This window comes from Panthera leo, chromosome C1 (genome assembly GCF_018350215.1).
Source record: "Panthera leo isolate Ple1 chromosome C1, P.leo_Ple1_pat1.1, whole genome shotgun sequence".
NCBI lineage: Eukaryota > Metazoa > Chordata > Mammalia > Carnivora > Felidae > Panthera > Panthera leo.
Window position 1 is genome coordinate 177,046,556 of NC_056686.1, and position 16,007 is coordinate 177,062,562.

Genomic DNA, 16,007 nt, shown 5'->3' on the forward strand with positions numbered 1-16,007 from the left:
GTAGCAGAGAACTGGCCAGTGTCTACTTAGCATAATGTGAGATATTACAAATCCTGTAAGTAAAAGCATACTTGGCTACTCAATACACCTTTTTTTCCGTTTCGGTCAAATTAATCCTTTCTGATATTCTTGGGTATCCGAACTTTTTTATCTGGGGCAGAAGGAACTGTTGAGAACACTCCCAGTGTTTGCTGGTATGTGCCCCCAGGCTGGCTCCTAGTCGTCATCCCTCCTGCCCCAGTTATTACATTTCTAGTTTGATGTTAGTGAATTCAGGAGTAAAAAAAGGTACAAGGGCCGTGCTCTCCGTGGGCGCTGGGCGGGGACGCCTCCCTTTCCCTCTCCTCTCCTCCCCTCCCCTCCCGGCCCTATCTAGGCTTGCCCTCGGGTGCGGAGGCTGCCGCTCGCGCTCACCGGGGGGCGCTGTGCAGCCGGCACCGGGCGGCCGGAGGTGAGTCGGCTCGGAGGCGGCGGCTCCCGGTCCTGCAGGCGCGCGGAGGGGCGAATCCCAGGCGGCGAGGTCGCCGCCCCCGCCCCTCGGCCAGCCCCTCCGTCTGCCGGGGAGAGGGGAGTGGCCGCACCCCTCCCGCCGCAGCCCTGCTCTCCGCAGCCGCCGAGCTCTCTGCAGTCGGGCGCGCACCGGAGCCCAGCCTCGGCGCGTGGAGGCGGTGCGGGAGCGCGGGGCGCGCCAAGGGTCGGCAGCCGCGGGACAGCGTCCGCCCAGCAGCCTCCGCCGAGCAGCCGCCGCGGGAGCCCCGCAGCCTCGCAGTGGGCCCGCGCCCCGGAGCGCGAAGAGGACCAGGAGGCGGAGTGGCGCCCGGCGAGGTAGCGCGAGCGGTTTCCCCCTCTCCCTTGCCCTGCCCGCTCGCTCCAGCCGCGGCCCGCCAGGGGCGGTAGAGGGGGCGCCCCGCGCCTTTGTGCCCGAGGTCCCGGTGGCCCCGCCGCAGCCCGCGGGGCACGGGTCAGAGGGGGCTGCGGCGCTCTCGTCCCGGCGTGGCCGCGCTGCGGCGAGAACTCGCGCGTGCTGGAGGTCGCGCCCGGTGGTCGTGACTCCGCAGTCGTTTCGGGGGCGGGTGGGAGAGCAGGCTTGTGAACTAAGTTGCTCTTACTTTGCCCTATTCTCCTAGCACTGTGGGCAAAGTGGAATCCAGATCTTCCCCGTTCTCACCCACACCCCTCCATTTCCCTGGCCCACAGCTGTTTCCTGGCCCCCTGGTTCTTTGGAAGTGGCCTCCTCCGGGAAGGAAAACGGAGGGAGAACAATGGAGCGTCCTGGGGAGTGGGGTTCAGGTGCGGCGTGCCCCGGCGGCGGCGGCAGGGGAGAAGGGGGTCCAGGACCCGATGGGGCGTCCCGCGCGTGCAGCTGCGCCTCGCTCCTTTGTTCCGCCGCAGCGGAGGGGGCTGCCCTGGGTCTCGTTTCCTGCCCGGGATGGGATTGATTCACGGTCGTTGAGAGGGAAGGGGAGGGAGCGGGGCCGGAATGAAAACCAGATTAGGTACGGGAGCCCTGGAGGGTGCTAGCGGGGGCCGGGAGGAGGGTTGGGGAGGCGTTGATGAGAGTGCCCTGGAGAATGGATTGCAAACACACAACATTTTGTCTAGGGGCCGTGTGGGTTTCTGAAGCTTCTTTGTAATGCTTTGTTCAGGCTGTGGCCCGAGCGTTTATTGCCTCAACAAGTTGTGCACTTCCTTGAGTTCTAGGCGCTCCCGGTGTTAGTTTGCTGAAATCAAATCTTAGTTACGGTGGAGGAAGACTTTTTTTGTTATGGATCAGGGTGTTTGTGTGTATGTGTGTGCCTCTGGATCTGTGTGTGTGTAGCCAGTGGATATTGGCTTGAATGGGTATGAGGCAAACTTTATAGAATTGATTTTGACATAAAATAATTTTCTCTATTGTAATATAGTATATAACAATTTTCCAGGAATGTTTGAGGGGAAACCACTATAAAATTAGACATTGCTAAATAAATGAATCAGATTATGTAACACTTGAGTTGAAAAACCCTTTTGCAGGCTTTCCCAGAAAACACACCCCGCACACCAGTGTTTGGATTTTGAGTTGAAAAGCCACTGCTTCTGTGCTTTCACTCTCCCCATGTGGGCCACCTGGAATAAGAAAAAGAACTCTTACCATTATGGTGAATGGGAATTTTTTTTTTTTTTAAAGGGGAGGTAGAATTAAATGTAATATGTTGGCTATTTGTTGAGTGACCCTTTTCTAGATTGGAATCAAGAAACCCAGGAGGAAACAAGGTTGACCTGCTGAGGGAGCCAGGGGGCATTGAATGATGAGTGTTGTTTGAATGGGGTATTCCAAGCAAACCTGTTTTGGGAGGAGGCTGACATTTCCAGGCGTTCATGGGTTTGTGTCTATGGGACAGTAGTGGAAGGATCCCAAAGTGGGACTGAAGGTTAGAGTTACCGTGGTGATAATTTAGGAGACATTCAGGTATAGTAGTCTGGCTGCAGGCAGGGCCAGGAATGTAGTCTGGCTGCAGGCAGGGGCGGCAGATGACCCAGTGCTGTGTCTTTGACAGCTCTGAGGACCCACTGTGAAACCACCCCATTGGGCATTCATGTTAGGACAACCAAGTTTGAAAGCCTCTTAACCTTAGCATGGGAATTAGGAGCTTACTCCAGGGGGAAAATATGTTTCCTGCCCACTAAGTGGTAATGGAAAAGAGCTGTGCAAGCTGCTGCTGAGGGTTTGTCTTTTTCGTGGGGGGATGTGGTCACATTTTCAGGCCAGGCTGAGAAGCAGTGGGACTTGTCCTCAGAAGCCATTATGATGTGAAGCTGAAGTGGGATGTAGTCCAACCATCAAGCTGTTTGTTGTTATAACTAACACATTGCCTGGCAAAACATTGTGCCACAGGCAGCAAACAGAGGGAACAGAGGGAGACTCCTTCCTTATTGTTGTGTTGCCATTTTGGACTCTTCATGTGTGCTGTGAATAACTCTGTAAAATGTAGCGCAGTTGGATTCCTCCCAAGTACTCCTTGGGATATACATTAACAACAAGCAAAGCATGAGACTGTGTTAACTGTTGCTGGGACACGGGGTGCGGGTAGGGGGTTTCTCTTCCATAGCTTGTCTCTGGCCAAGGGCTCTCCCCGTGGAGCTCCTGTTGTGCGTTGAGGCTGACTACTGGCTGCACCCCCTTCATGGGATGGGATGAATCATCACTTTGTCAAGCCTGGCGTTAAAGACTGACTCTCCGTGGTTGCCGCACAGTTATGCAAAGCAAGGAGGAGCTGTGGATGTCAGTGGGGAAGGAGTGGGGGTGGGAGTGGTTTGGCTAACAAGGGATCTTCAGAGTGTAAGATCCATGTTTTTCACATTTGTCCTTCTTTTTGGTGAGACTCTCCTCTCCTCCCCTTCCCTTCTACTGTTTTCAGTAGCTGGATATTTGGATTTTAATTAAATAGCCTAAGAGTAATTGTCACTATCCTTTAGTAAGTGTTTACCATGTGTGACGGGTTTTGCATACGTAACTACGAATCCTTAGAGCTTGATGAAGTGGGTGTTATATCCATTTTACAGTTGAAATGAGGCCTAGGGAATTGAGTAGCTTGGCCTCTTACACCCTACTTGTGTAGGTAACTAGTAAGTGGTGGACGGGGAATTTGAACCCTGATCTCTGATTCCAAGGTCCCTAGTCTTTTGTGTAGACATTGTATGGTATGATATCTGTTAATAATAGGAATAACAACAGTTTGATCATTTGATTCGCCTTTTGCAAAGTTCGTATCACTTTCCCATATATTATCGTAACTGATCCTTTGAGGAACCTCTGTGAGATAGGTTTGGAAGGCACAGTTAGTGACATCACAACCCTTAAAACTGTGTTGTTAAAAAGCTTTATGCTGTGTGATGGCCTGTGTGACTAAGCTTTAAGTGAAGGAAACTTTATTTTTAAAAAGTTAGGCTGCCAACACTTAAAAAAACTATTCTTTTTTGGAGACCTTTAAAAGTGGTGGAATAGAATAGATCTTACATAGTGTTTAAGCATTTTATATTTATTGAAATCCATTTTAGCTCCTTTTGTCTTACAGCCTTTTCATAGAACAGCACACTTTGGAGACCCAGTGCCAGAGTGTCTTTTTAGAAGAGAAATAAGGAGGGAAGGAATGTGATTATGAAGAGGAAGTGGGGCATCAGAATTGGAAACATACGCAGCAGCAGGCCGTACATTTTCCCAGCACATGCTTTGGGTCCTGGCAGGCGCCTTTTACAGAAGACATCCTTCCTTAGGGAAGTGTCGAGGGCCCTTTTTTTACAATACCTCTGAGATCATCACATCTCTGTGCTCATGGGAACACATATTTCACGGGACTTCTGTGCTCATCCTTCCCCACAGGGGAAGCAAACGAGCTTAGTTGCCCGTGTGAGAAGGGAATGGGAGCTGTCTCCAGTCCTTGGGGTGGAATGGAGAGCGGTCGTGGGCAGGAGGCACCTGTCCTTGACCTGGCAGTGACCACCCAGTGTAGGAGCGGAATGGATTTTAACACTTGGCATCATCGTTTGTTTATGGCTTTCTCAGAATGCTCCTGGGCGAATGGGAAAGTCAATATTGGTTTTGTTTCTAAGACAAGACTGTGAAGACTGTAAGTTCTACTTACGTGTGTAATTGTTTCAAGCTAGGACCTCATTTGGGGTCTTCAGGGAGTATGGTGCAGGTGCGGTAACTTTTGTCTTCTCCTCTTCGCCAGCTATTTGGAGGGAGCCAGACACGAGGTCTGCTGAGCTCTATTGGGGAGCACCTTCCAACTTAGCAGCTGAGCAGGGTGAGGGATGTGTAGCAGCGTCTCGCCCCTGTCACCTTTCCTGGGTTTCTCTTCAGTTGTCAGTGCCTTCTTCATCCATTCGTATTTTATTAAGCATACGGGTGATGGGAGGCCATGCATTAAAAAGCAATAAAGGAAATCCATTGTGCCTCAAAGGACGCACAGCAGGGCGGGTCACTGTGCCCAGAGTGGATGTTGGTGACACGAAGAAAGTGACTGTGACAGCTGTGGTGACCAGGGTCACGCCAACACTTGCTGCCAAGACAAAAGCTGAAAACAAAAGCAAGAGAGTGTGGGGGACCCCGAGCACAGTGCCCTCTCCTTCTTTGTCGGAGGTTTCATTTCCTCCAGCCTTTGATGGTGCGCAAGGGCCCGGGGTCTCAACACCTGCCTCTGAAGGTTGGATTGGCTGCGATGTTAGGAAGCAGCATCCTGGAGGAGAGCGCGGGGGATCCTTTTGTGGATCCTGAGGATGTCTAAAGTGCCCTTCCATGGGGGAAGGTGCCGACCTGCGTGGTTGGCCCTGGCGTGTGGTAGGACCTTGGTGCCTCCTGCTTTCTTTTCCTTCACACCTGCCAGTGTCCTGTCCTCCTCCTGTGTTCAGCCTGGCTGGCGATTCAGTCCCGTTGAGGCTGTTCACAGACTTCGGCTGTATTTACCTTATGGACAAGAAATGCCAGGTCCCCAAAGAATGAAGCATTCATATTTTATATGACAGTCATTGCTCTTGTCAGTGAAGTGTTGGGTGCTTTCTTTGTGTCAGGCCTCATGCTGGGTGCTCTCTACAGCTGGTTTTGTTGAATCCTCCTTGCTCTCCTCCAGTAGGAGATATTTGTGGATGAGGGAACTGAGTAAGCCCAGGAACTGTGTGCTTTCCAGAACAACATGCTGCCTCCTGGTGCAATGTTCTTTGAAGCTTTGGGCCACTTTTTTTTTTCTTTTAAGTTTATTTATTTACTTTGAGAGAGTGTGAGAGAGTGGGGGAGGGGAGAGAGAGAGAGAGAGAGAGAGAGAGAGAGAGAGAGAGAGAGAGAATCTCAAGCAGGCTCTACACCACCAGTGTGGAGCCGGATGCGGCCCTCAAACTCACGAACCAAGAGACTGTGACCTGAGCTGAGATGTCGTCTGACGCTTAACCTCCTGAGCCACCCAGGCGTCCTGCGTTGGGCCACTTGTAAGGAGTATATTTTAAGGAGTTGGAGGGAGGGCCTGCCCTTGACAGTCCCTCCCCGCTGCCTTCCTTGCTTCCTTTGTCAGCTGGAGTCAGGGTTCCCGTGGGTGTCCTTGGCCAGTCCAGAGCTGGGCCGTTTGGTTGAAATGCTTCTCAGTTTCTCCTTCTTTTCTGGGCCTCATGCTTGGCTCTCCCATCGTGCCTCAGTCTCCCCCAGATGAGGGCGACGTGGGGAACAGGATTTAGCCTGCTGGTGAAGACCCGTTCCTTGCCTGTGCTCTTTCTTACTCTCTCCTGGCACTTCTTTATCTGCAGGAATGAGACGGCCATCTGGGGCTTTGCAGGGGCCTTGTCTGGTCTCTGGTCTCTAGTCTGTCCGAAGGCAGACGGTGTGCTGCTGGTCATCCAGTTGGAGGTCAGGGCCCGACGTGGGTGAGTGGTATGGTGTGAGCACCGCTGTGGAGCTGGGGCTGAGGGACCAAGACGTCGGACAAGGCGGGGAAAAAGAGGGTTGGTGTAGAATTTATATTCTTCCAAGATAGGCAGTTTTAGAAGTTGAAGTCTGGAGAAAAGTGAAAATTGACATTCTTTCTTTTCTTATCAGATAAACAACACTGAGCTTCTAAAAATACCAGGTGCCTGGCTTTCCCTGATAGTTTGAGAGGCCAAGAGGAAACCAGGTCTGTGCCTTCCAGGGACTTTCCCACTGATCCTGGGTGGATCCAGGAAGCTTGGAAGTGCCCAGGTGTCTTCATTTTGCTGTGTTAAAAATGAAAATACAATTCAAAATTGTACCTTATGTATTTTTAAACTTGTTAAAGAGAAAAGAGAGGAATTCGACATCCTTAAAGAGGTTTTCAAAAATTGCATGGAAAAGACGATGGAACAGGTTGTTAACTACTGAGTTTTGTGAACGGGGTGTTCATGTCATTTCCCTGCTGATTTTCACGGGTTGCACGAAAGTAGTTTTTGTACACTTCAGTCAAAACAAACAGCAACAACAACTCTTGGTTTTTTCAAAAACTTTTCAGCCTTGATGGAAAAATCCCTGCTAGCCTGCTTGCATTTTCCATCGCACCTTCCTTCTTTCTTCTCCCTGAATGCTGCTTCCTTTTAAGTTCTTTGTTATTAGACCCTACAGGGCTACTTGCGGTTCTTAGCTGATCTTTTTTTTCCCCTTGAAAGTACTTCAGAAGGATCATCATGATTTTATTCATTTTAGAATCCCAGGCTAAATGCTTTTAGGAAAAGCTTAATTTTTAAAAAATTTTTTAAAGTCTATTTATTTTTGAGAGAGAGAGTGAGTGTGTGGCACCCAAGCAGAGGAGGAGCAGAGAGAGAGGGAGACAGAGAATCCAAAGGAGGCTCCATCCAGGCTCTGAGCTGTCAGCACAGATCCCGATGTGAGGCTCGAACCCATGAACCGTGAGGTCATGAACTGAGCCGAAGTTGCACGCTTAACCGAGACACCCAGGCACCCCAGGAAAAGCTTAATTTTTATGAACCCTGGGCTTAGGTCAGTGTGCATGGCTAGTGTTTTGTAGGCACTCTGCTTAACAGTTGTAATAGGCTGACCACAGTTTTGATCTACCCCTGATGTGGTGAGCCATCTAGGAAGAAGTTCTCATTTGCTTGAAATCTTCAGGGTGTTGAGAGGTATTCATAAAAACATATGAATTGTCACATTGGGTGAGATTCAGGCTTCTGCTTTGTGCAGCAGCAGAATATAAGTTAACAGTATTCTGTGACATCGGGGCAGGGGGCTGGAGTTAGATTTCATAGCTTCGTAGGTTTCATGGATAACTTTAAATATCTCTAATTGCATGATCTCTTAAAAACTTCTCATTCATATATTTAAATTCATATATTCAGATTCTTGAATTGTTTATTTTTGTTCTATCTTCTATACATTTCACATCTTCAAAGGAACTTGATAGTATTGGTATTTTGACTCTCAAGTGCCCAATTTTTGGAATAGTTGAGTATTAAAGTTGAAAGAGCCTAAAGGTCACTGCTGTAACCCCTTCATTGTATCTGAGACCTGCTTAGGTTCATGAAGTTGACCTGGGACAGATCTGGGAACTTGACCGTAGTCTTCTTTTCTTTTCTTTTCTTTTCTTTTCTTTTCTTTTCTTTTCTTTTCTTTTCTCACTGCCCCCCCCCACCCCCCCACGCCAAGAGTGAGCATGTGGGAGACAGGCAGAGAGAGAGAGGGAGAGAGAATCCCAAGCAGGCTCTGCATTGTCGGTGCAGAGCCCTAGGTAGGGCTCGAACTCATGAACCGTGAGGTCATGACGTGAGCTGAAGTCAGATGCTTAATGACTGAGCCACCCAGGTGCTCCTTGACTGTAGTCTTTTAACTTCTTGCTCAGTTTTCCTTCTAGGGGAATATTTCACTGTCTCCCCAAGTCCATCTAAATTCAAGCTCAATACCCAGTACCTAATAGTTGATCCTCTTTTGACTTGGCTGTTTGTGCTGATAGGATTCCCATCATCATCTGGACTTGGGATTCCAGAAGCATTCCCTCCTTCTCCACTTTCTGTGACCCATCCATTCAGTTGTTTTATTTGGTTTATTATTGCCTTTAATTTCCAAGTCCTTAAGCCTCTGCTCTGGCTCAGGCCTCTAAAATGCTGGGTTAGTAGAATGTAGCAATTACCAAAGTGGGTTGTTCCATAAAAAGTTAGGTTGAAAAAAAAAAAAAATCCCATAAAGTGAGTAGATGTGTACTTCAAAAAGGGTTCCTTGGAGAAGTAGGTGTTGGTTCAATAACATTTTAAATAGGTTTCTTTGCAGAAAGACTTGTTACGGCCTTTCATTTGTGGTTGCGGACTATGACTATCCAAGAGAGAGATACAGTATGCACATGTCCCCATTGTGTGACCACTGAACCCCTTCTGGCAGGGGTCATTATTTGACAACACTGCTATAGTTACTTCATAGTACCATTTCTAGAGCCATTACCAGCTGACTTTGTAGGAGAATGTGTATTCGTTTGATGTGAGCCACCCACACTTGGTTCACTCTCAGATGTGTCTTAAGCTTTTTGACCTCATTATTCTCCTGGAGCTTTCCTTCACCCTGGAAGGCCCTCTCCACCCTGTTACACGTCTTTCACAACCGGGTTTGTTCTCATCTCAACCAGTTTCCCCCAGACTCTTGCTCTTCTGAACTTAGAGCATTTACTGTTTCACCGCTTAAAACAAAGAGAAAATATTTAAAACAGTCAAAATATTAGAAGGAATGTTGCACACCCCTAATAGTTAAATTACTGGAATTCACAAAAATGACACTTTCCCTATTTGTGTCTGTTGATGTGTCACACACACATTACACTCTTGCCTCTTTCTCCATACTGGGGAGCTTGTTCCCATTAGCTAGGCATGTGGCTTTTTTTTTTTTTTTAAATTGTGTTATTGTTATTACATTACATGTATATAGTATGCAGGGAGAATTGAGATCTTTAGGGCTTCATGGCTTACCATCTGTGACCTGATATACCTATTTATTTATGTCTTTTATGTCCTCTGATGAAATTTTATCATTTTGTGTCTGAAACGCTTACATCTTCTGTTAGATTTGTGCCAATGTGCCTCATGGTTTTTGTGGTCATTGTGAATGGATTTGTGTCTCATATCTCTGATTGGTGTTGCTGGTGTACAACAGTGGCATTGACTTTGTGTTTGTTTGTAGATTGGTCTTGACTGATCAAGTTTCCGCTTAAACTTGGGTTTGTGCTTGGAGCCTGAGGTTGGGTAGCTTACCTAATAGAGCACAAAATACACCCTGTGGTGGAAATGTCACCTTTCCCACTGGTAAGATTACTGCAGTACTTTTCGAAGTAAGGGGAGGTGACTTTTTTAAATTCTTCAGTGTATGCATTTATTCATTCATCAGATGTTTGGGTGCTTACTATGTGCCGGACCGTGGACTGGACCCTGTACTAGTCTTCAGTGGTGGTAGCACAGGCATGATTTCCGCTCTCATGGCATATGAGGGGAGAGAGATGTTGCAGAAATGAACGCAGATATTTATGATTTATGAATTGTGATTGGTGCTGTGAAGGAAAAGGACAGGGGACTGTGAGAATAAGAAAGGCTAAGAGAGGTGATGTTAGATTGAGGCTCCAGGGAGGGCCTGAGGACGTGGACATTGGTGCAGTGGTCTTGAGAATGAGTCGGTGCTGGAGGAAGAGAAGCCCGAAGAACTTTCCAGACCCTCAAAAACAAGCTCAGAAGCCCCAAGATGGGGTTCTGCTGTTAATGGTAGATTGCTGGAAATTTTAGTAATCAGTGACTGAAATCAAGTTACTGCCTCTTAGTAAATCATCATGATAGTGGTATTCAATAGTGTGTAAATTATGATGACATGGGAATATTTATTTTTGGTCAGTAATTTCCTCTTCCGCCCCTTCCTCCTCAAATGAAAATGCTCGAGGGGTGCCTGGGTGGTTCAGTCGGTTGAATGTCCGACTTCGGCTCAGGTCATGATCTCTCAGCTCATGAGTTCGAGCCCCATGTCGGGCTCTGGGATGACAGCTTGGAGCCTGGAGCCTGCTTCGGATTCTGTGTCTCCCTCTCTCTCTGCCCCTCCCCTGCTCATGCTCTGTTTCTTTCTGTCTCAAAAATAAATAAACATTAAAAACTTTTTTTTAAGAAGAAGAGAAAACGCTCGAGTTAAGAGAGTGCCTCCGTGGTGCAGCTTGAACTGGGCTGCTGCCCATCCTCCATCCCCAGTTCCCCGTCTGAGTGCTGCCATTACCCCGTGTACTGGCACCTGCTGGGCACATCAGAATCCTGCTCAGACTGGGTCCTGCTCTGAGTCTGGACAAGCCCTCTTCCCTTCCCGGGAGGGTTTTGGAGCAGGGCCACCTTTGGCTCTTTCAGTGGCTAAGTCCTTACCCCCCACCCCCCACCCCCCTTTCTCCAAAGATACACTGAAGGCTTTGGGGTAGGTGGAGGGGTCCTGTGTGAGTTTCACTTAAGCCCACCTAGACTAACTGCTCTTTGGTCATTGAAGCTTTGCACCGGGGTAAGTGTGACTGAATCTGGTTCTTTCTTACATGCCTCAGTGGGAGGCAGTGTGGTGCAGTGGTGACAGGCTAGTTCTAGAGAAAGTATTGGTTTGGAGACTTGACTCTTCTGCTTAATAGTCCATGGCGTTGGGCAGGTAGCTTAATTTGTCTATGCCTCTGCTTTCTCATCTGCAAAATGCAGGTCACAATAGAGCCTTCTTTTGGGGCTTGTAGTAAGGATTCAACGTGTTAACACGTGTATGTGTCTAAAACAGCGTCAGGCACAGGCATCACTCTGTGTAAAGGTTAGTTACTAGTCCTTGGTCTTTCCTGAAAATGGATTCCTGGGGTTCTCCCTCCTCCCTGCCAGACACCCAGACCTGTTTGAATCCGAGCAGTGCACATAATTTATGATTTGATACGGGACTCAAGTTACTCCTAAAAAATAATTAGGAATAAAGATGGCAAAGAAATAAACCAAAATGTTCATGGCGATTGTGTTGGTGTAATTGTGGTGACTTACTTTTACCCCTCTTATTTTACACGTTTCCCATAATCTGGTTATGTTACTTTTGTACAGATGATAATATAATAACATCTTATGGAAAAAGGCCAGGCTGGCACTTAACCCTAGTGGTTCTTTAAAGTGGGGCAGAAGAGGAGGGACGCCTGGGTCCTGCCTGCTCAGATTGCTTTGACACGTGGTGGGGTACCTTCCGGTTTATGTCTCTCCGGGCAGAAGTACAACGGTATTTAAAAGTCTTTAGTAGAGATGGCCCTGAAAGTTAGAAGGTGGGGGATGTGGTTCCTAGTGAAAGGAAACTCTTCATTCTTTGTTTCTTCTTCTGTTTTTCCCTTTGTGTTCCTTCTTGCACTCCCTGAGCAGGCCTCCAGCCATCTGTCACTCAGTCTCTTTTGGGCTCCCCATACTCCCCTCCCCCTCGAATATGTTCTTTTTCATCCCCCATCTTTCTCCTTTACTTGTTGTCGTGCAGTAAAGGAGATGCATACGTTCTACAATTTAAAGAGTATTTTTTTCTTTATTTTTAATCGTAAAACTAAATGTAACTTTTTGCCTTCAAAAATCTAAATTGAGTTGCCTTTTATTTACTCACACCTGTAATTAATTGATTGATTGACTTAGTTTCTAACTAAATCACTAAACTCTGGGGGCAGGGGGAGGTGGGTCTGTGCCTCCTGATAGCTCCAGGAATCATGGGGGATTGGGAGCCTGGAAGAAGGGAAGATTGAGGGGATGAGGAAGTTAAATTTCTCCTCTTTCCCTGTTTTTCTTAGGATGATCTGTATTGTTACCATTTCATTATGTGTCAGAATTTTTAAACGTTTCCAAACTGGAAGAACAGAATTCTGGACAATTACCAAGGTGCATTTTTACAAAGAAAACCTTGCCAAATCTGACACATTTCCTCAAAAGTCCGTTGCTTTTAATTACTTTTTAAAAAGTTCGGCAAGCTTTCCAGCTCTCCTTTCATGCTCTCTTGTATAATCGTGAGTGGAGAAATGGTCTTTCCTGCTAAGTTTGTTTTATCTGCAGGAATTTATGCGTAAGCAGGGGTATTCTATGAGTATCTCAAAATAATACCGACACAGGTTTCAAGGAGGATATGACAGCCGTGGAGAGGAAGAGCTACTTCCTTGAGAAATATTGCTAATTTCAGTGAGATTTCACAGTTGAATGTGAAATCTAGTTGAGGGGATTTGAATGAGGTGATGCCTTCCCATCCCATATTTCACAATTTATAATGTTTTTCATCTCTCACCACAAATGCCCAATTTGAATGTGACATAAATATTTATGAGCATTCTTTCTGTGCTGTGAGGAAGTCTAGTACAATTACAGTAAAATCTAGACTTATAGAATGGGTATCACCAGGAGTTAGTATTTCTTTTTCAGAAGGATTCGTGATTAGGAATCCTTTAAATTAGGAACAATACACATACGACTTTTGAGTAAGGCAGCGGTCGGAGAAGGTATGTATGTACATGTACCCGTGCGGCATGTACCCGTTTTCGCACGGACTCACCTAGGTATGCGCAGGACTTTGTACATGTTTGTGGCTGTTGCCTGTTTCATTTCATTTGCACCAAAACGTGGAGAAGGAGAAATTTGTTGGGTTTGTTGGTATGAAGTGTACCAGGAATAGGGCATGAGCATTGAAGAAATAATGGTAAAACTGTCAGCCCAGTCTTAAATCCTTGCCTTTTGTTGCTTATTTGGAAAACAAACAAAACGGTATGCGTAAAATGTTAAAGGAAACTTGTACCCGGTTACATCCTTGGAAGGGGCCAGTTTTCCGTCTCATGGATTCCAGGATGGAATAGTTGACAACTTGCGGGAGAAATTCCCCTCTTTACCTGGCACACAGGCTGGCGACATTGGCTAGAGAGGTGGCTTCACCTGTGATTTAGCTTCCAGCCCTACGCGTGCTCTCCTGGCCGCAGCTGTGCGTGATGATCTTTTCTTACTGGAACATTTAATTACCGTGGCAGATGTGGGGAGCTCAGTTCCGCAGCCGTACAGCTGTTTGTATGTTCAGTTGGATTTCTTGAGAGAATTAATCACTTTTTCGAGGATCTTATGCTGAGGTCTACAAGTATAATAGGATTTAAGGGGAAAGTTTATTGCATGGGAGTTTGCACTGGATGTTGTAACAGATGCAGCATGGAGGTGGAGTGACAGACAGCTGAGGGGGCTTCTGTAGTAAACTTCCCATTTACCCTGAGGCCAAGCAATTCACAAAGTCCAAGATTGCTAGAACTCTCATATGGACATTCTGTCCTAGAGAGTCATCTTAAGAACCTTACACAAAGTTTGGAAAATGGAGCTAAAAAAGACACCTCTTGAGCCAGCTACTCTAAAATATCAACTGTAGTCACTTCTGAATATTCCTTTCCAAGCTTTTGATGTCTGTGTTTAAGATCTATACTGTTGCCTAGTTTTTCAAATAGATTTTATAATTGTGTATTATTCCATTGAGTACCATAATGTCCCCAAACTTTTTTTTTTAAGTTTATATTTTGAGAGAGAGCTTGCAGGGGAGGGTCAGAGAGCGAGGGAGAGAGAGAATCCCAAGCAGGCTCTGCACTGTCAGCACAGAGCCCGAGGTAGGGCTCAAACTCATGAACCGTGAGATCACGACCTGAGCCAAAGTTGGACGCTTAACTGACTGAGCCACCCAGGCCCCCCACACCAAACATTTCTTACTGTTGGGCATTTGGGTTGCTTCCACATTTTGCCGTGGTAAATAATACTGTGATAAACACTTTTGGACCTCTACCCTTTTCCATAGTTTGGATGCTTTTCTGACAGTAGACGCTGAGAACAAGCTGATTGGATCAAACACTGTTGTGATCATTTCAATAGCTGGAGTGTGGGATGGCTCCCCGGATTCTGGCCTGTGAGACGTCGGGAATGGCTGGCACACACAGGCCCGAAGGGGGATGGGTTTGTTTGGGCTTCAGGGCCTCAGGGTGGTGTGTGAGGCTGAGCAGACCACTGAAGTCCAGGGCCTGGCGCTCAGGGACAAGCCAGGGCCTGAGGTCCAGATGGAGGCATCACGGGTATCTGGTTGAAGATGTTAAGATTGCTGGAGGGTGGAATGAGAAGAGAAGAAGGCAGATGATAGAACTCTGGTGAACCTTATTTTGTGACAGGCAGAGGAAGGAGAGGCCATTAAGGAGAATAAGGAGTGAGGGGGGTGGGAAGTGGGCCGCCAGGGAGAAATGGCCAGTGGAAGCCAGGGCAGGAGTGAGTTTTGAGGAGAGAGTGAGGTGGGCAACAAACAGGTGGTGACATGTTTTCTGAGGCTGTTTCGGCGGCGTGTGCCAGGTAATGGGTAGCAAGTGTCAAAGGCAGGCCTCGTCAGAAACCTGAGGGGTGGAAGGAGAGACTGGAAGTAGGCAGTTGCCAGAAGGGATTGTAGGACGGTTTATTAGTCCGCTGGGGCTGCTGTAATAAAATACCACAGACTGGGTGGTATAAACAACAGAAATGTATTCTCTCACAGTTCTGGAGGCTGGAAGTCCAAGAACAGGGGGTCGGCGGGTCTGGTTTCTTCTGAGGCCTCTCCTGGGCTTGCCCCCTTCTCTGTGTCCTCAGGTGGTTGCCCCTCCATCCGTGTCTTCTGTGTCTGAGTCTTCTCTTCTTATAAGGACACCTGTCATATTGGGTAAGGGCCCACACTAATGGCCTCATTAAAAAAATTTTTTTTTAATGTTTATTTCTGAGAGAGAGAGAGAGAGAGAGAGAGAGAGAGACTGTGTTTGTGTGTGTGTGTGTGTGTGTGTGTGTGTGTGTGTGTGAGCGGGGGAGGGGCAGAGAGAGCGAGGGAGACTCAGAATCTGAAGCGGGCTCCAGGCCCCAAGCTGTCAGCACAGATACTGACACGGGGCTTGAACTCGTGAACTGCGAGATTGTGACCTGAGCCGAAGTTGGACGCCCAACCAACTGAGCCACCCAGGTGCCCCCAGTGGCCTCATTTTAACTTAATCGCTTCTTCAGAGACCCTGTTTCTAAATCTAGTTACATTCTGAGGTCCTGGGGGTTAGGGCTTCAACAGACGAATTTGGGAGACAGACACAATTCGGCCCCTAACACATGGGTTCAGGCCTGGTGATCCACATGTCTCCCTCCGTGCTCCCCATCTTCCACACGGTTGATCATCTCCTTCTTGTCACACTCATCTCTTGGCTTTGGTGACCTGTGCTCCTCTGGTCTCACCCCTTAGCTCCTTCTGACCCTTTGCTGTCCAGGTCCCGCAGGGTTTGGGCCTTGGCCCTCTTCTCTTCCTGAAATGAAGTTCATCTGTCTGCAACTCCTTCTCAACTGCAGCTTTTCATCCTGTAGCAAAGTATTCATTCTTCCAGGTATCAGATTAACCCTTCTATTATTTTGATGATGTTTTATTTGATGAGAGACTAAATCATTTTGTGATCCTGTCCTTATGGTTGCTTATCTCACAGTTAAAAAAAAAAAAAATAGCAGGGGACGCCTGGGTGGTTCAGTCGGTCAAG

The 16,007-nt window shown here is 47.5% G+C and overlaps 1 protein-coding gene across 3 annotated transcripts in view; it reads left to right on the forward strand.

Moving 5' to 3' along the window:
- Positions 1–602: 602 nt before the first annotated feature.
- MYO1B (myosin IB) overlaps positions 603–16,007 on the forward strand; it is a 187,910-nt gene continuing 172,505 nt past the window's right edge. For all 3 annotated transcript variants that reach the window (XM_042949506.1, XM_042949508.1, XM_042949509.1), the window contains exon 1: positions 603–825. The gene's annotated coding sequence lies outside the window, so the exon portion shown is untranslated. The remainder of the gene's footprint in view (positions 826–16,007) is intronic.